Below are 20,368 nucleotides of genomic sequence, written 5' to 3' on the forward strand. Positions count from 1 at the left end.
AGTAGACATGTAATAAAATATTCACAAAAAGTTTCAAATGAAACAAAGTTAAATTTCGTTTTCAAAACGTTCAATAAAGAGAGCACATCGACACTGTCAAAGAAACCAGATCTTTACTGGACAGCCCTTATTTCTTGATTTTTAAAATTTTCTATAGGCATTGAAACTTTATGAAATTTGGGCATGTATGAATAGGGATATAATACAATTTTCAGAAAAATCTTCAGATAAAATTGAGTTCAAATACTTTATCAAAATGTTCAAGAAATTCAGATCATCAAATTGCTAGAATGCAGATTTTTTTCTATTGAACAGTCATTGCTCTAAGATTTTTAATAAATTCTGTAATTATCAAAAATTCACGAAAATTTGATATAATTGAACATACATGTTATAAAATTTCTAGAAAATTTTTAGATTGCAAATAAAATAAATTTCCTCGTCAAAACGTTTAATAAAAATAGAATAACAAACTGTTAAGAATTTTCAGTTTCTAATATGTACAAACACAATTATTGACTTAACTATGATACTAACATAATTTAAATCTAAATTTAACTTAACTAAATAAAATGAAATTGAAAGATTAAACTTACTCAAATCTCCAACCCTTTTTGTTGATCCAAATAACTCTACACCTCTCCCTTTTTCAATTTCCAAGTATAAAAATAAAAACTAATATTTTTTTTTTGTGAGCTCTAAACTTTTGGGAAAAAAACAATTTTTTAGCCAATAAAAATCTATTTAAAGGGATAAAGACTATTTTAATTGTAAACAATTGATATCTTCTTATTTCCAAATAAATCCAATCATATCCCTTATTTCTCTTTTAAAAAATTCATCAAATCCTAAAATCTTTTTTTTTTTTTCAAAAATATTAATCCTCCAATATAAAATTTCCTTAATTCTTGATTTGCAACCATATCTATTAAATCTTGGTATCTCCTCATATCTTCTTTATCAAAAAGTATACTTGTTTCCTTTTTCTCTTTATACAAAAACTGTATATTACAATTTAATCAGTCAAATCTTCTCATCCAAAATCGATAAGAGATGCACAAATAGATCCAACATCTCTCTCGTGCTTTGTTGATGTGAGATTTGTCTAATGGTGTCACATACACCCCCTTATAGGACATAGTGTCCTTGTTAATGTTTATCTCACCATCGCTAAAGAGGATACATGAAGTGACACTGATACCATTGTAACATCCTTGGTCTAATAACTTAGTCTGCTGTTAAAATATTGTTCACTTTAAACACACAGTTCATCATGGTTTTGCTTATGAGCTTTGTAACCTAAAACGCATATTGACAATTTAGAAAACTCACAAACTATTTAACCAATTAAATCTTCTTATCTCTAATCGATAAGGGATATATAGACAGACCCAATATCTCTCTCGTATTTTACTGATGTGGGATTTGTCTAAAGATATCACAAAAATAATACTAAACTTTAAATTGAATTAACTAAAAATAACTAAAAATATTCATCAAGCTTAAAGGATTTTCAATTTATAGCTAAAATTACACAACTAAAAAAATTATCCATAATATTTCAAATACAAATAAATATAAAAAACTAAATTAGCTCAGCTATTCTAAATTACTCTTTTTCACTTTAACAAAAATAATACAAATATCGCTGCTTAATTCAAAACAATTCCAACTACGCGTCCAAAAATTGCAATTCACAGCTTAATTATACATCTCGATACTAAAATATGACAAAAATTAATTTAAAATAATAAAAAATTCAACAACTAAATTTCTTAAAAAAAAATAAACTCAAAATAAAATTACTAATTAGAAATGATCCTAATTAAGCAGAAAATTCAAAATTATAGCTTTAATTATGAAATCAATAATATGAAAAATAAAAATAAAAATTTTAAAATTAAAACGACCGTTTGATCCCCTTTATAGCTAAAATTAGCTCAAACTGATAAAAATATATGTAAAATATTTAAAAAAACCTGGTATTTTTTATTTAAAAAAAATAAAAATTGTTTTCCTGGGCTGCTTTGTGGTTGTCTTTCATCAATTGAATAAGATAAATTTTTCTTCAGAGAAGTTCTTTCTAGTTTTTTCTCTTTTTCCTTGTGGTGGAATCTTAGAGATTAGAGTGTAACTATATCCTTTCTAGAGTGGCCTACCAAGGTGGTAATTCGGCCATTTCCCTGTCAACATTGTTCGTTTGTGTTACAGAATCTGTGAATATGTGCATTAGTAGATATAGAGCTTAATTATAGGAATTAATTATGGTAGACGCAGATTTTAGGATCTCAATTATAGGAATCAAATATTCAGTTTCCTACTCTAGAATACCTAATGTGTATATATAAACGTATCTCTGTAATAGTAAAAATATGAATAAAAAATATACTCTGAATTTCAGTTTCTACATGGTATCAGAGCCTGGTTTGCCCAAGTGTGCAAATTCAGAAATTTCGTAGCCCTAGAGAGCAATTTCGTAGTTCACCGGTGTAGAGTGGCCATTAGTTCTCACCGCCACACTAGAAAGAAGTGCGCTTCGCCGATCGTCAGGTTCCCAGAATCCGACCACCGGAAGCTCAGCGCGTGACCCACACGCGCCGCCTGTTCCTTCTGAAAACGAACACTCAGATCTCATTTTCTGTGGCGCGTTGATTCTCACCGCCGGTACAATCAGACTCAGACGACGCCGATCATTCAGATCCCCAATCTTCCGTGGCATTTCGCCGTCGAATGCGCCGTTGTCGTCGCCGGAACAGTTGCTGTTGACGAATCCCTCTTTCTGACCAGGTTTCCGCTTATTTTTCATTGTTCTGTGTCGCCTGTGCAGCGTTTTTGGATCTTAGTTACTGCAAAAATCAATTTGTGCAAGGGTATTTTCACTATTTATTTTATTCGGCTGTATTGAGTACTATTATGGCAGATATTAAACCGATAACCATGGCTGAGATGGTTCCTGTAATGTCAAAAATCACTGAACACAAGCTTAATGGTTCTAATTATCTGGATTGGAGTAAAACGGTTCGATTGTACTTGTTGAGTCTGGAGAAAGATGATCACCTTACACAAGCTCCTCCTACGGATGGTACCAGACAAGCATGGCTGCGAGATGATGCTCGATTATTTTTACAGATCCGAAATTCTATTGAAAGTGAGGTAGTCAGTTTAATTAATCACTGTGAATTGGTTAAGGAGCTAATGGAATATTTAGATTTTTTGTATTCTGGAAGAGGTAATCTTTCTCGCATATATGAGGTGTGCAAAGCTTTTTATCGTGCAGAAAAACAGGACAAAACCATCACATCTTATTTTATGGATTTCAAAAGAACTTATGAAGAACTTAATATGTTGTTACCTTTTAGTCATGATGTGAAGGTTCAGCAAACTCAACGAGAACAAATGGCCATCATGAGCTTTCTAGCTGGTCTTCCATCTGAGTTTGAAACTGCCAAATCTCAGATACTTGCTAGTCCTAAAATTTCATCTCTGCATGACACATTTACTAGGGTACTTCGTACAGAAAGCACCCCATCATTTCAGAATAACAGTGCTCTTATTGGTCGAAGTAGTGCATTTGAAACTGGACGCTCATATAATAAGAATAGAGGAGGGAGCAGCAACAACCGTGACAAAGTTTTTGATCGTAATCATGAGTCAGGAGGGATTGTGTGCTATTATTGTCATGAGCCAGACCATACAAAGCGTACTTATAGGAAGTTACAGAATCGGGCTTCAAAATCCCAATCAGCACATGTTGCAGCGACCAATATTGCTACCAATTCATTATCTGGAGAGACTATTATGATTTCTGCAGATGAGTATGCCAAGTTCTCCCAGTACCAAGAATCACTAAAGTCTTCATCAACTCCTATCACTGCCAATGCTGAGTCAGGTAAACCAAATACATGTCTTGTTTCCTCCTCATCCAAGTGGGTCATTGATTCTGGTGCTACAGATCATATGACAGGTAATTCTAATCTTTTTTCAACCTTTCAGTCATTTACATCCCCTTCTAATGTTACGTTAGCAGATGGATCAACATCATCTGTTCTTGGTTCTGGAACTGTTAATCTAACCCTATCAGTTTCATTGTCATCTGTTTTGAGTTTACCACAGTTTTCCTTTAATTTAATTTCAGTAAGCAAACTCACTCGTGCGCTTAACTGTTGTGTCTCATTCTTTCCTGATCATTGTTTATTTCAGGATCTTATGACGAAGCAGATTATTGGTAAAGGACATGAATTTGGGGGTCTCTATGTACTAGATATGCAAATGCCAAGGTCTATTGTTTGTTCCAGTTCCTTAACTCCATTTGAAGCTCACTGTCGGTTGGGGCATCCTTCTCTACCTGTGTTGAAGACCCTATGTCCACAATTTCGTCATGTATCTTCGTTAGATTGTGAGTCATGTCAATTTGCCAAACATCATCGTCTGTCTTCAGGTTCTAGAGTCAATAAACGAGCTAACTCTCCTTTTGAGTTAGTTCATTCAGATGTTTGGGGTCCTTGTCCTAGTGTGTCCAAAACTGGGTTTAAATATTTTGTTACTTTCGTTGATGATTATTCTCGTATGACTTGGCTTTATTTAATGAAAAATCGTTCTGAAGTGTTTTCTCATTTCTGTGCCTTTCATGCTGAAATAAAAACACAATTCCATGTTTCTATTCATACCTTACGTAGTGATAATGCCAAAGAATATTTCTCTGAATCTTTTCAGTCATATTTGATTCAAAATGGCATTCTTCATCAATCCTCTTGTGCTGCCACACTATCTCAAAATGGAGTAGTTGAGCGAAAAAATAGACACTTGCTTGAAACAGCTCGAGCACTCTTGTTTCAAACGCAAGTTCTCAAACATTTTTGGGCTGATGCGGTTTCCACATCCTGTTTTTTAATTAACTGTATGCCATCATCAATTCTCCAAGGTCAGATCCCTTACACTATTCTTTTTCCAGATAAACTTTTATTTCCTATTAAACCCAAAATATTTGGTAGTACGTGTTTTGTTCGTGATATTCGTCCTAGTGTCACAAAGTTAGACCCTAAGTCTTTAAAATGTGTGTTTCTTGGCTACTCTCGTCTTCAAAAAGGATATAGGTGTTTTTGTGTCACCCTAAACAAATATCTGGTGTCATCTGATGTTACATTTTTGGAAAACATTCCTTTCTTTTCTGCTTCTCCCACTTACAATATTCAGGGGGAGGATGATGATTTGTTGGTGTACACTGTTACCTCATCTCACCCTTTAGAGGATGCTGTTACATCTGTTAGTTCTCCAGAAATTTCTCTACCTGAAGAGTCTACTCCTACCAGACCACCCATTACACAGGTGTACTCTAGACGACAACAACCTCCGGAGACATGTCCTGAACCATCCTCTTCGTCGTCTGATCCAGTTCCTAATGATATTGATCTACCAATTGCTCTTCGAAAAGGTAAAAGGCAGTGTACTTATCCTATCTCTTCTTTTGTTTCTTATGGTCACTTATCCCCTATTTCTTGTTCCTTTATTGCATCACTTGATTCTATTTCTATTCCTAACACCACTCATGAAGCTCTATCTCATCCTGGTTGGCGTGAGGCTATGATAGAGGAAATGAATGCCTTAGCTGATAATGGTACTTGGGACTTGGTCAATCTACCTGCAGGAAAGAAGCCATTGGATGTAAATGGGTGTTCACAGTTAAAGTTAATCCGGATGGATCAGTGGCTCGCCTTAAAGCTCGGTTGGTTGCCAAAGGATATGCACAGACTTATGGGGTGGATTATTCTGACACTTTCTCTCCTGTTGCTAAGTTAACCTCTGTTCGTTTATTTATTTCTATGGCAGCTACCTATAATTGGCCTTTGCACCAGCTGGATATCAAGAATGCATTTTTACATGGTGACCTTCAAGAGGAAGTTTACATGGAGCAACCACCTGGTTTTGTTGCTCAGGGGGAGTATGGAAAGGTGTGTTGGCTTCGCAAATCTTTGTATGGTTTGAAACAAAGTCCTCGTGCTTGGTTTGGAAAATTTAGTCAGGCAGTTCAAAAGTTTGGCATGATAAAGAGCAAATGTGATCATTCAGTTTTCTATAGACAGTCCGAAGCTGGTAGTATTCTTTTGGTTGTATATGTTGATGATATTATCATTACTGGAAGCGATAATGTGGGAATTTCCTCTCTTAAATCATTTCTTCACACGCAGTTTCAAACAAAAGATTTAGGGGGGTTGAAGTATTTCTTGGGCATTGAAGTAACAAGAAGCAAGAAAGGCATCTTCCTATCTCAGAGGAAATATGTGCTTGACTTATTGACTGAGACAGGAAAATTGGGAGTCAAACCATGTAGCACTCTAATGGTTCCTAATCTACAGCTTACAAAAGATGGTGACCTGTTTGAAGAACCTGAGAAGTATAGAAGATTAGTGGGAAAGTTGAATTATCTTACAGTGACTCGTCCTGACATTGCATATTCTGTCAGTGTTGTAAGTCAATTCATGTCATCTCCAACAGTCGATCATTGGACAGCGTTGGAGCAAATTTTGTGCTACTTAAAGGGTGCTCCTGGACGTGGTATATTGTATGGAAATCATGGTCACACTAATATTGAATGTTTTTTAGATGCAGATTGGGCAGGTTCCAAAATAGATAGAAGATCCACCACTGGTTATTGTGTTTTTGTTGGAGGAAATTTGGTATCATGGAAGAGCAAGAAGCAAAGTGTTGTGTCCCGATCTAGTGCAGAATCAGAATATAGAGCTATGGCTCAGTCTGTGTGTGAGATAATGTGGGTATATCAACTCTTGACTGAAGTAGGTTTCCAGATGTCCTTACCAGCGCAATTATGGTGTGATAATCAAGCTGCTCTTCATATTGCCTCTAATCCCGTGTTTCACGAACGAACTAAACATATTGAGATTGATTGTCATTTCGTTCTAGAGAAGATTCAGCAGAACTTTATTTTTACAAGATATGTGAAGACTGGAGAACAGTTAGGGGATATTTTCACTAAGGCTGTAAATGGGGTTCGGATTGATTATATTTGTAACAAGTTGGGCATGATTAACATCTATGCTCCAACTTGAGGGGGAGTGTTACAGAATTTGTGAATATGTGCATTAGTAGATATAGAGCTTAATTATAAGAATTAATTATGGTAGACGCAGATTTTAGGATCTCAATTATAGGAATCAAATATTCAGTTTCCTACTCTAGAATACCTAATGTGTATATATAAACGTATCTCTGTAATAGTAAAAATATGAATAAAAAATATACTCTGAATTTCAGTTTCTACAGTTTGTAGCGGCAGGGTTTAAAATTTTTCTAAGATCGGATCAAGCAGCCCAACAACATTCCAATGTCAGCTAGTGAGAACAAGTAGTCAAATATCAACCGTTCTAATGGAAGAATCTTGGAACAACTTTATGGGAAGTACACTAAGATTTTTTTTTCCCCTTTTTCAGGATTCCAAGTAAAGTACCCTCTGCTTTAAACTTGTTGGCAGGACTATTTAGCTTGTGCAAGGTAGATTTTTGGTTCAGCCTACTGCAGCTGTGATTGTGAAGAATACTCCATTTCTTCACAAGCTTACTTACCAAAGAAAAAAAAATGGCTACCTTCGGTGGGCAGTTTGATGGCTCCTATGAACAACTCAAAAGCAAGGTTAAAAGTCCTAAATCAAGTTTCCGCAGAGTTGTATGATGATGTGTGGTAGAAAAAGTTTTTCAAGGGCAGGAAATAAACAAGAATTGTATCCAGAAAAAGGTACTCAAAGTGCCGTAGTTAAAGGAAAGAAGAAAGATTATGACAAATCTGCAGACACCAGAAGCCCTGCAGGAAACAAGAACCGTTTTGCAGGAAGCGTTGTAAGGCAAACAAGCTTCAAAGATGAACAACTTGTAAGCTAAATTGAAAGTCCTAAACCAAGTTTCTGGCAGAGTTGTCTGATGATGTGCGGTAGAAAAAGTTTGAATCCAGACACCAGCTCTCCAAAAGCAAAGAAGGGTAAGACGATTATTATGAGCCATATACAACTTACAGCATCAATGATCAGAATGGTAGCAGCCATACAGTAGGTTTTGAAGACACCAGCTATGCAAAAACAAAGGGTGCCGGTGGGCAATGGAGTCTTAATCAGCAAAGTCCAAGCTTCAACAGTGCAGACTCCAGCTTTCCATGGACAATCAAAAGTAGCCCCATACAGGAGGCTTACAGGCCACCAAGTTTCAACAAAGAGGATGGATTTGCGCATACTGACATCACTGCACAAAACTTTGCTACACATACAAGCTTCAAAGATAAAGAATAAATAAACAATAGCAGTTCTGTGCAAAGATGATAAATATGCAGACATCAGCAGCCCTGCAGGAAACAAGAGCGTTTCGCACGAAAAGCTGCAAGGCAAACAAGCTATGTTTAAAATCAACCAATCGGATACTAATACTTCAGCTTGTATAGATAAGTTTGTGCAATTTATTTGTATATTTTAGTATTAATCAACATAAAAGCATTCAAATGTTTAACAACTCACAGAAGAAGTAAGATCCTTTCTTGACTTGATAAAGATTTAATAAACCTGTTCTTGAGAACATGCAGAGAAAGTATCCTCTAACAATTCGACAAATCACAAAAGAATAAGCTTGCCCAATAATGTAAAGTGGGTTCACAATTCAGCAGAATCGAATGGAGATTTCTAGTGCAGAGCAGAGATATTAGAATCATGTAATTATACTAAATTTCTTGGGAGTTTCCTATGTACACAATCTACTTGTGATATGTTTAATACTTAAATTTTCTTTGTATAAACTATATGATTTCACATCTCGGCTGCAAAGGATTTACCACAACCGCAAGTTTGAGTCACGTTTGGGTTCCTGAAAGAGAAGCCTCCACCGATGAGAGCATCGCTGTAATCCAATTGCATTCCAGACAAAAAGAGGAGGCTCTTTGGATCACAAACTGCAACCAATGAAGAGGAGACAGATGAATAGGTCAAGCAATTACAGTAGAGAGAAGAAAATAAAAACAATGGTACTGGAAATGTTACACATCTTTATAATGTATCATAGAAACCATAATTACGATGATCAATATCTTATTTACTGTTTTTTTCTTTAAAAGAGAGTTTGGGTAACTCTGACCAAGATTTGGGAAAGAAAGCTGGTGTCACAGAACAACCAATTCACAGTTCTTTAGCGTAGGAAGATGTTAAACAAGAAGACAATGAAAAATAATGAGGATCTTAATCCCACTACTGAAGAATGATAAACAAAAGTGTTGAGATCATTACCTGAATTATCGTCATGTATTGTTTGTTTATTAGATTTGTAAGAGGCTTTTCCTTTGTATATAAATTGCATTATTTTAGATTGGAACATACAAATTAGTTTTAGATTTTGGTTTTGTTTGGATTTTGATAGACCCCCAATCATTAGAGCTTATAACAGGAAGGGCAAAAGAGGAAATGCATCTCCAACAGCCCAAAAACAGTTGGCAGAACCAAATATGACATCTCTGAATAGAGCTTCAGCAGATCATACAAAGATGGCAACACAGCTAGCCCATCAGAGCAATCAAAGGGATAATGGGGCTGATTTACAGGAAGGCCACATAATGTTAAAAGTGGAGGAAAGTCTCGGGGGAAGGCATCCAGAAAATTAGTAAACCTTTAGGTTGGGTTGAGGCTTGGTAGCCTAGGGACTCTGGAAACTGTTCACTGCAGTTCCTGAGTATTTACTTTGTTTCTTCATTGTTTTTGGGTGTTCTGTTTATTTCTATTTGGCCAATAAAACAGTGTACTCTGCACTATTTTCCATTTAATAAAGAGTTGATTTATTCAGTATTATAACTTGAATATTACAGCCTCTTTACAAAATCAGCATTACAATTCTTTTACAAACAATCAGAATATCTCCAGGCATCCAATTGCTGAAAAGCGACCAGAGGACAACAGCACCTGCCACAATAAAGCATTATAATCAAGTACGCATCAGATTTATAAAGAAACTTTTATATTCGAAGTTTCTCAACAAAGTTGATTTCAGTTTTAAGACTAGTACGGTTAGAATTTTCCTTTGAATTTTATGAAACAATTTTTTGTTTGTTTTAAAAATTTAAAGTTACTAGAAATGATATCTGCATAAAAGAAAAGCAGACGAACAAGTCAAATAAATGTGCCAAAAGAATTTTGAACATAGATCATAGATACAAATATTCATTTTCCAAATATAGACGCGTATAATCAAAAATACTTTATTTCATCTACTGATTAGTATACAAGATATATGATAACAAGAACAAAATAATGTTTTCAAGGTGTAAGTATAGAAACAATATAGAAAACAAATTAAGATCGTGAGATTTGATATGTGGACTGTTTGTAACAGTAAATACATAGCCTGTAGTAGATTTCTTCTCATCATCAATATCTTAAACATATTTTGAATCAACATACATGTTATCTATGTTTTAAAAAAAAAAGCTCATAATCTATAGTACCTTTAAATATCTAAGAACACCCAAATGCATTAACATGAGGAACAGTTGACACAAAACCTTCTTATCAATTTTTAGACTCTGATAACTGAACAATTTAATATAATTAGCCAGTGGAGTATTGATGGGTGTAGTTTCAGCCATACCAATTTATACAGGCCAGCCGAGCTGAAGTCCCAAACACTCAGAAACCACCATACTAGATAAGAAACAAAGTGGTTTAGCATGGATTCTCTTGGGATCTAAATGACAAGCCAGGTGACTTAAAACCACAAGCTTTCTAAATAAATTCTCATTGGCATTTGAGTGACATGAAGAAGATTATACGAGTAAACAAACATTTGTTCAGGACTGTTCGGTGAAATGTTGATCGAACAATCTCAGAGAGCACTTAGAGGGTCAGTAGATAAGGTTTGCTGAAAGGCTCAACATTGCTTACTGAGTCCAATTTCATATAGCAATCACATTTTTCTCAAATTTGTCCTTTTTTTTTTGGGGGGGGTTCAATTCTCTTCTTGTTTTAATGAAAACATTCACATAATAACACATCATTTGAGTATCTAATTGAATATTCAAAACTGGATGCAGATAATATTGCTTCTCTAATATAGTTTTAAACTTGAGTTTGCAAAACAAGATATTCCCATCAAATGTACACTTACATGTATCTTTTGGTTCTTACTTTTACAAAAGCTAAGTGTTCTATGTGAGCCACACTGATAAGCTTTGTTTACTGTTTAGTTTAGAAAGGTTAGCAAAGAATCTATGCTACTGAGGTACAAGATTTGGCTGAAGACCAACCTTTCCACAATTACTTGTTTGAAGAAGATGTTAGACAAGAATAGATTTAAAAAAAGGGAAGTACAAGACATCCAAACTGGGGGTGGATCGATCCAAGTTGGCTTGGATTGGATTCATGGCTCAACTCAAACAAGTCAATTTCAAATTAGAGTTTCAATTTGGTGGTTTGGTTAGAAATCAATTTGTATGATACTGATGTCAACAACATTGTTTATTTCTCCAATGATACTGTTCACTCATCAGCAACTCCATGATAACACTGTACAGCAGTCTGGGCTGGACATTACGACTTCAATCCAATCTTGGCTTAGATCGAATCCACCACTATTTCAAACTTAACAAATAGTGCCTTTGAACATTCATTCGAAAAAGGCAGCAAAAGTGGGTCTTCAGCAAGAAATGAATAGCAAGAGCCATTGGCAGCAAGCAGGACTACTTTCAGAAACCAATGAAATGCGAAAAATGTTCTTAATCAAGCAGGCAATAATGAAGTTAAAACAGATATTCTGGCGCCAAAATTTGGGAATGCAAAAGGTAACAGTAAGCACTTATTCTGAGAATTCATCTGCATATTTTATTTATTGCTTTAATTCTTGCTTGTCCCTATTATCCGTTTTTTGCTTGGAAGTTGAGCAATTCTTAATGGAAGAATCTTGGGGCAACTTCACAGTGCAGCATGTTCTAACACAGTCTTGGAAGTAATTCCAAGATAAATATTCTTTCCGGACAATTTTCCAGGAGGATTTTTTGAACTTTTTTTTGTAAGACACCACGGAATTTGTGGTTAATCACCAACCCAACGCAATTATTTACATACAAACTCTGCAATTATGACTCCGAAACAACAGCATGGGAAAAAGAATGGCCCTGAACAACCCACTATTCCTGATCCACCAGGTTGCTGGAAAAGTTTCTGTGACTGCCTTGGTAAATGGTGTTGTTGCGGCTGCTGTACTGCAAAAAATACAGAAACCAACAAACCAACACTTGAATCCGGTGGAGAAAATGTAGGCAGGAGAGCAACTACTACTGATAATCAGAGTAATTCTGGACAGGCATGTGGTCAACAATCTGCAAATGAAAACACGACTATTCTGAAAAGTAAGTGCAGCTCTAGACAACCGGCCTCTAGTCGACAAGCTGCAAATGAAAACAATAAGAATGCTGCAAAAAATACTGATAAAGATAAAAGCAGCTCAGGACAGGCCTATGGTAAATCATCCACAGATGACAGCACAGCTGCTACACAAGGCAAGAGCAGCTCTAGGCAGCCAGCCTCTGGTCAACAATCAGCAGATGACTATAAGAGTACCGCAAAAAGTACTGCTAAAGATAGTAGCAGCTCAGGACAGGCCCTTGGTAAATCATCCACAGATAATAGCACGGCTACTACACAAGGCAAGAGCAGCTCTAGACAGCTGGCCTGTCAACAATCTGCAGATGACAATAAGAGTGCCGCAAAAAATATTGCTAAAGATAGTGGCAGCTCTAAACAGCTGGCCTCTTGTCAACAATCTGCAGATGACAATAAGAGTGCCGCAAAAAGTACCGCTAAAGATAGTAGCATCTCAGGACAGGCCTTTGGTAAATCATCCACAGATGATAGCACAGCTACCACACACGGCAAGAGCAGCTCTAGACATCCGGCCTCTGATCAACAATCTGCAGATGACAATAAGAGTGCCGCAAAAAATACTGCTCAAGATAGTAGCAGCTCTAGACAGCTGGCCTCTGGTCAACAATCTGCAGATGACAATAAGAGTACCGCAAAAGGTACTGCTAAAGATAGTAGCATCTCAGGACAGGCCTTTGGTAAATCATCCACAGATGATAGCACAGTTACCACACACGGCAAGAGCAGCTCTAGACAGCCGGCCTCTGATCAACAATCTGTAGATGACAATAAGAGTGCCGCAAAAAGTACTGCTAAAGATAGTAGCAGCTCTAGACAGCTGGCCTCTGATCAACAATCTGCAGATGACAATAAGAGTACCGCAAAAGGTACTGCTAAAAATGATAGCAGCTCAAGACAGGCCTTTGGTAAATCATCCACAGATGATAGCACAACTACTACAAAAGGCAAGAGCGGCTCTAGATAGCCGGCCTCTGGTCAACAATCTGCAGATGACAATAAGAGTGCTGCAAAAAATACTCCTAAAGATAGTGGCAGCTCTAAACAGCTGGCCTTTTGTCAACAATCAGCAGATGACTATAACAGTGGTGCAAAAAGTAATGCTAAAGATAGTAGCAGCTCAGGACAGGCCTTTGGTAAATCATCCATAGATGATAGCACGGCTACCACACACTGCAAGAGTAGCTCTAGACAGCCGGCCTCTGATCAACAATCTGCAGATGACAATGAGAGTGCCACAAAAAATACTGCTAAAGATAGTAGCAGCTCAGGACAGGCCTTTGGTAAATCATCCACAGATGATAGCATGGCTACCACACACGGCAAGAGCAGCTCTAGACAGCCAGCCTCTGATCAACAATCTGCAGATGACAATAAGAGTGCCGCAAAAAATACTGCTAAAGATAGTAGCAGCTCTAGACAGCTGGTCTGTAGTCAACAATCTGCAGATGACAATAAGAGTACCGCAAAAGATACTGCTAAAGATGATAGCAGCTCAGGACAGGCCTTTGGTAAATCATCCACAGATGATAGCACGACTACTACAAAAGGCAAGAGCGGCTTTATACAGCCGGCCTCTGGTCAACAATCTGCAGATGACAATAAGAGTGCTGCAAAAAATACTGCTAAAGATAGTGGCAGCTCTAAACAGCTGGCCTCTTGTCAACAATCTGCAGATGACAATAAAAGTGCCGCAAAAAATACTGCTAAAGATAGTAGCAGCTCAGGACAGGCCTTTGGTAAATCATCCACAGATGATAGCACGGCTAACACACATGGCAAGAGCAGCTCTAGACAGCGGGCCTCTGATCAACAATCTGCAGATGAAAATAAGAGTGCCACAAAAAATACTGCTAAAGATAGTAGCAGCTCTAGACAGCTGGCCTCTGGTCAACAATCTGCAGATGACAATAAGAGTACCGCAAAAGGTACTGCTAAAGATGATAGCAGCTCAGGACAGGCTTTTGATAAATCATCCACGGATGATAGCAAGGCTACTACACAAGGCAAGAGCAACTCTAGATGGCTAGCCTCTGGTCAACAATCTACAGATGAACAACTCAAAAATGAAGTTGAAAGTCCTAAGACTCCTAAAGCAAGTTTCTGGCGGAGTTGTCTGATGATGTGTGGTAGAAAAAGATTAAATCCAGGCACCAGCTCTCCTATAGCAAAGAAGGGTAAGAATAAAGTTTATGAACCACATACAACTTACAGCGTCAATGGTCAGAATGGAAGCAGCCATACACCAGGTTTTGGAGACACCATCTCTCCAAAAACAAAGGGTCCCAGTTGGCAATGGCGTAGAAATCACCAAAGTCCAAGCTTCAACAGTCAAGACTCCACCTCTCCGTGGACAATCAAAAGTAACCCCTTACAGGAGGCTAACAGGCCACCAAGTTTCAACAAAGAGGATGGATTTGCGCATAGTGGCATCATTGCACAAAACTTTGCCACACAAACAAGCTTCAAAGATAAAGAACAAATAAACACTAGCAGCTCTGCGCAAAAGCTTCCAGGGTAAGCAAGCTTCAAAGATGATAAATATGCAAACATCAGCAGCTCGGCAGGAAACAAGAGCGTTTCGCACAAAGAGCTGTAAGGCAAACAAGCTATGTTTAAAATCAACCAATCGGACACTAATACTTTAGTTTGTACAGATAAGTTTGTGCAATTTATTTGTATATTATAGTATTAATCAACATAAAAGCATTCAAATGATTAACAACTTACAGAAGAAGTAAGATCCTTTCTTGACTTGATAAAGATTTAATAAACCTGTTCTTGAGAACATGCAGAGAAAGTATCCTCTACCAATTCGATAAATCACACAAGAATAAGCTTGCCCAATAATGTAAAGTGGGTTCACAAATCAGCAGAATCCAATGGAGATTTGTAATGCAGAGCAGAAGAATTAGAATCATGTAATTATACTAAATTCTTAGGAGTTTCCTTTGTACACAATCTGCTTGTGATATGTTTAATACTTAAATTTTCTTTGTATAAACTATATGATTTCACATCTCGGCTGAAAAGGATTTACCGCAACTGCAATTTGGAGTAGCATTTGGGTTCTTGAAAGAGAAGCCTCCACCGATGAGAGCATCGCTGTAATCTGTTAGAGCAAGGGTCTATGTAAGGAATAAAAGCAAGAAGAAAGGGACAGCAAGAGAGGCCCCTGGAGATCAACAGACTGGAGCAGAAGCAATAGGCCAACTTCAGCTGAAAACAAAAACAGCAAGCGTGCACCAGAAGCCAGAGGGGACCATAAAGGCACCCAAAGCTGATGTGACAAGAGTAGAGCGGGAAAACAACATTGAGGAGCTTGATATAAAAGGGGAGGAGGAAAGAAAATGGGGGCTAACAATTGAGAAGAAAGAGAATAGCAGGGAGAGGTAGCCTCTCGGGGAAAGGAAGATCGAAGGGATTGATTTTGTGTGTACTTGTGGTTATGTGCTTGGGTTATGGACAGTGGAAAGATTAATGTAAATGATTTGTAACGTGTATATGAACAGTGTATTCATTAGAGTAAATTGAATCAATACAAATATTTTGCTATTGTGATAGTTTAATCAATTCTCTAAGTTTAATACATCCTGTATTACAATTGCGTGGTGATAACTAATCTTGGACTCTGCTGCATACTGGGAACGGGGTTGCTTCAGGTGGAAGTGTAACACCCCAGGTCCAATAGCCCGGCCCACTGTTAAGATATTGTCCACTTTGGACACACAGTCCATCATGGGTTTGCTTCTGGGCTTTGCAACTCAAAACGCGTCTTAACAGTTAAGGAGCTCACTGGCTATTTAACCAATTCAATTCTCCCACCACTAACCAATGTGGGATCCATAGACAGAGCACACACAGACCCAGCATCTCTCCCGTGCTTTGTCGATGTGGGATTCGCCTAAGGGTATCACATACACCCCCCATTACGGGACTCAGCGTCCTCGCTGAGGTTTGCCCCACCATCGATCAAGAGGACACACGGAGTTGCTCTGATACCATTTGTAACACCCCAGGTCTAATAACCCGGCCCACTGTCAAGATATTGTCCACTTTGGACACACAGTCCATCATGGGTTTGCTTCTGGGCTTTGCAACCCAAAACGCGTCTTAACAGTTAAGGAGCTCACTGGCTATTTAACCAATTCAATTCTTCCACCACTAACCAATGTGGGATCCATAGACAGAGCATACATAGACCCAGCATCTCTCTCGTGCTTTGTCGATGTGGGATTCGCCTAGGGGTATCACATACACCCCCCCTTACGGGACTCAGCGTCCTCGCTGAGGTTTGCCCCACCATCGATCAAGAGGACACGCGGAGTTGCTCTGATACCATTTGTAACACCCCAGGTCCAATAGCCTGGCCCACTGTTAAGATATTGTCCATTTTGGACACACAGTCCATCATGGGTTTGCTTCTGGGCTTTGCAACCCAAAACGCGTCTTAACAGTTAAGGAGCTCACTGGTATTTGTAACACCCTAGGTCTAATAACCCGGCCCACTGTCAAGATATTGTCCACTTTGGACACACAGTCCATCATGGGTTTGCTTCTGGGCTTTGCAACCCAAAACGCGTCTTAACAGTTAAGGAGCTCACAGGCTATTTAACCAATTCAATTCTTCCACCACTAACCAATGTGGGATCCATAGACAGAGCATACACAGACCCAGCATCTCTCCCGTGCTTTGTCGATGTGGGATTCGCCTAGAGGTATCACATACACCCCCCCTTACGGGACTCAGCGTCCTCGCTGAGGTTTGTCCCACCATCGATCAAGAGGACACGCGGAGTTGCTCTGATACCATTTGTAACACCCCAGGTCCAATAGCCCGGCCCACTGTTAAGATATTGTCCACTTTGGACACACAGTCCATCATGGGTTTGCTTCTGGGCTTTGCAACCCAAAACGCGTCTTAACAGTTAAGGAGCTCACTGGCTATTTAACCAATTCAATTCTCCCACCACTAACCAATGTGGGATCCATAGACAGAGCACACACAGACCCAGCATCTCTCCCGTGCTTTGTCGATGTGGGATTCACCTAAGGGTATCATAGGAAGTTTCAACTGGGTTGTGCTGGTTTTGCTGCTGGAGAGCATCACTTCTGCAGAGTCTCCTGGAAAAATCTGCAGGGCCTACCAGGTTCGTATCATAATCCAATTGCATTCCAAACAAAAAGAGGAGGCTCTCTGGATCACAAACTTCAACCAATGAAGAGGAGACACATGAATAAATCAAGCAATTACAGTAGGGAGATGAAAATAAAAACAATAGTACTGGAAATGTTACACATCTTTATAATGTATCATAGAAACCATAATTATGATGATCAATATCTTATTTACTGTTTTTTCTTAAAAAGAGAGTTTGATTTGTGTAAATGAATTAGACTGGTTAAATTTCTATACATAGGTGAACAAGCTGAATTTGCACAACCATGTTAAGTGCATCAAAAGGAATAAATAGGAAGTTTCATGCCATTTGATTCATAAGAACAATTTATTAAACAAATTTCTGAAGCCATGTTGAGTCATTTGATAAAAGAGACTCACTTATTAAATGAATTATAATTTTGTATTCTTCGTGTATGTTGTCACATTAAGAAATGGGTGACATATAAACCTATTTACATTATATTCCTCCATAGTCATGGTTCAAACTCACTTTGCTACTATGAATCGACCACTCGTCATTTCTGTCTTTCAAAGTTAAGAGAAGTTGGTGTTCCACAATCAGTGGACTTCAAATTTAAAAGCAGTGAACGGGGAAGATCAATGAGGCTTCCTCAAAGTGCAAACCCATAACAGAGGCCGAAAGTTTGATCTCAAATCGGTTCCACCACAAATATCCCTAACTATTCCCACAATCATCCTCTCAGATTTTGGTAATTTGATTTCTCCATTACATCTCCATCTCAGATATGTTCCATTCTAAACATTTCTGACAATCCACACTATCATTCTCTTTAAAACTATCTTTTTTTAAAAATGATGACAGTTCAATTAGTTCAATATATAAGTCTCCAAAAGAAGTCCACAAGAACAAATGAGAAAGAAAACAATGCACAAACAAACATACATACATACTCACATATGCAGGCATGCATACTAGTGTTTATGACATCGAAATGGAACCTCCATTGAAATATTGGATTGATATTCAGATGAGCAATACTATGCACACCTGATTTGAGTATATGAACGATGAGTAATCCTGTGATTAAATATTAATTTATACTTAATTCAAAATCACTTAATTCTATAATGATATATTATCTAGATAACTTGAAATACACATATTTTTATTGTATTTTATTACAAAGAAAAGAACTATACATGCAAGATTCTACATTTAGTACTTAATTTTTTCTCTTCTGTTATAAACTTTTCAATGTCTCCTGTTTGTTTCTGGAAGTACATCTTAATCATACTCTCTTTCATTTATTTTGGAAATAGGGGAAATGCAGGTATGAGGATTCTACAAGAAGCAATCCCTTAACAACACTGAATTCCTCATTAAATATTCTCCATTAGAAAGTGCTTGTTTTAAATAGTATAAAAGAGGAACCTTCATTGCGTAGTTTTGATGCAGTAAGCAAGTTTAATAGGCCTACCCAATCAGTCTTGTGGAAGCATATTTTGAAGATTTATAGAAGAATCGTTTATGCTAAGCAACATGGTTTTAAAAACTAGATCATATCGTCACTTGCTAGCAAAAGCGGTATGGTTTCTTTGAAATCCATTTTTGGAGTTAGTTAGACCAGATTGAAGAAGCTGTTTGAACAATTGAACCAGAGAAAAACCAGATTTGATAATTACCCAAAAAAAATTGACCTGGTCAGCGTGAAAAAATCAACTTTCCTAAGTATGCATAGCATCAAACAATGTTCATTTGATGTTAAAATAGTTCAGATTGTATTGTTAATGATGAATTAAACAATATTGTTTTGAATATTATTTTTAAACAGTTAACTGATTCAATCATCGATCAAACAGTTCAATTGTTAGTTGGACCAAACCGCCCTCACCATTGGGTTGACATCTAGTTTGGTTTCGAAAATATTGCTACGGAGTTTAAGCTTGGTATATAGTTTGAAAGTTATCAGTGTTCCACAAGTCAGTGGAGTATTCTACCAGCTATACTGTAGCTGAAAGAAATTGATTGAGAAAAAGTGAAATAAAACAAAAGAATCGATGCCTCTAAGGCCTACCATTTATCTGTTAAAAATGCCTTACAGATTTGAGCTTTTATTAGAGTAAATATAGTGTTTTCAAGATTTGGGTTATTTGTGTGTTTTGTAAATGTAAGTGTTTTGACAAATCATAAACTTTGTGTTCACATCTGATTTTTCTGTGTCACACTTTTCTTATGGACATATGTACACATACTGCTTATTTTTATGTGAACATATTTACATCGTTTCACCTTTGTTTTCTGTTTTTATTTTAAGTAATTGATTATTAGTTAAGCACGTGTACTACACAGATTTGACCTGAATATTTTTCTTTCTATTTGGTGTTGAAATTATAGAGCATTTTGCTCAAATCCTCCATACATGCAACTTGTACTGCTTATCTTTGTTTTTCCTTTTTGTATTTTAGCTTTCTGATTTAAATGATGGGACACTATGTTTTAGCAGATTCTTAGAGGATTTATGTTAGAAGTTTTTTGGATGTAAGTTAAAATTAATTATAATTTTGATTTTGTTAAAATAGAGTAATTAAATGATCTAATAAAAGTTTATAGATGAGTTTTATGTGATTAATAAGGATAAACTTAATACACTTTACAACCATGATTTGGGTCGACAGCTAAGTGTGAGCTTTTGATTATTGAATTTCTAATAATCTGACACATGACAAACGTTATTGAGTTTTTGGGTTATTGAATCCACACTTTCTAAATTTGGATAACCTCGTTAAGAATTCAAGTTACTACTTTGCAACATGTA

The 20,368-nt window shown here is 37.0% G+C and overlaps 2 long non-coding RNA genes across 2 annotated transcripts; both read right to left on the reverse strand.

The window, feature by feature from the left end:
- Window positions 1-8,623: 8,623 nt before the first annotated feature.
- On the reverse strand, window positions 8,624-9,460 carry LOC123199296. The gene is made up of 2 exons (XR_006498319.1): window positions 9,272-9,460; window positions 8,624-8,940 (listed from the first exon to the last, which is right to left on the reverse strand). It is a non-coding gene; the product is annotated as an uncharacterized LOC123199296 (long non-coding RNA).
- A 2,365-nt stretch (window positions 9,461-11,825) lies between these two features.
- On the reverse strand, window positions 11,826-15,847 carry LOC123199297. Its single transcript, XR_006498320.1, has 2 exons — window positions 15,140-15,847; window positions 11,826-15,002 (listed from the first exon to the last, which is right to left on the reverse strand). It is a non-coding gene; the product is annotated as an uncharacterized LOC123199297 (long non-coding RNA).
- Between the last annotated feature and the right edge of the window lie 4,521 nt (window positions 15,848-20,368).

Source organism: Mangifera indica, chromosome 16 (assembly GCF_011075055.1).
Source record: "Mangifera indica cultivar Alphonso chromosome 16, CATAS_Mindica_2.1, whole genome shotgun sequence".
Taxonomy (NCBI): Eukaryota; Viridiplantae; Streptophyta; class Magnoliopsida; order Sapindales; family Anacardiaceae; genus Mangifera; species Mangifera indica.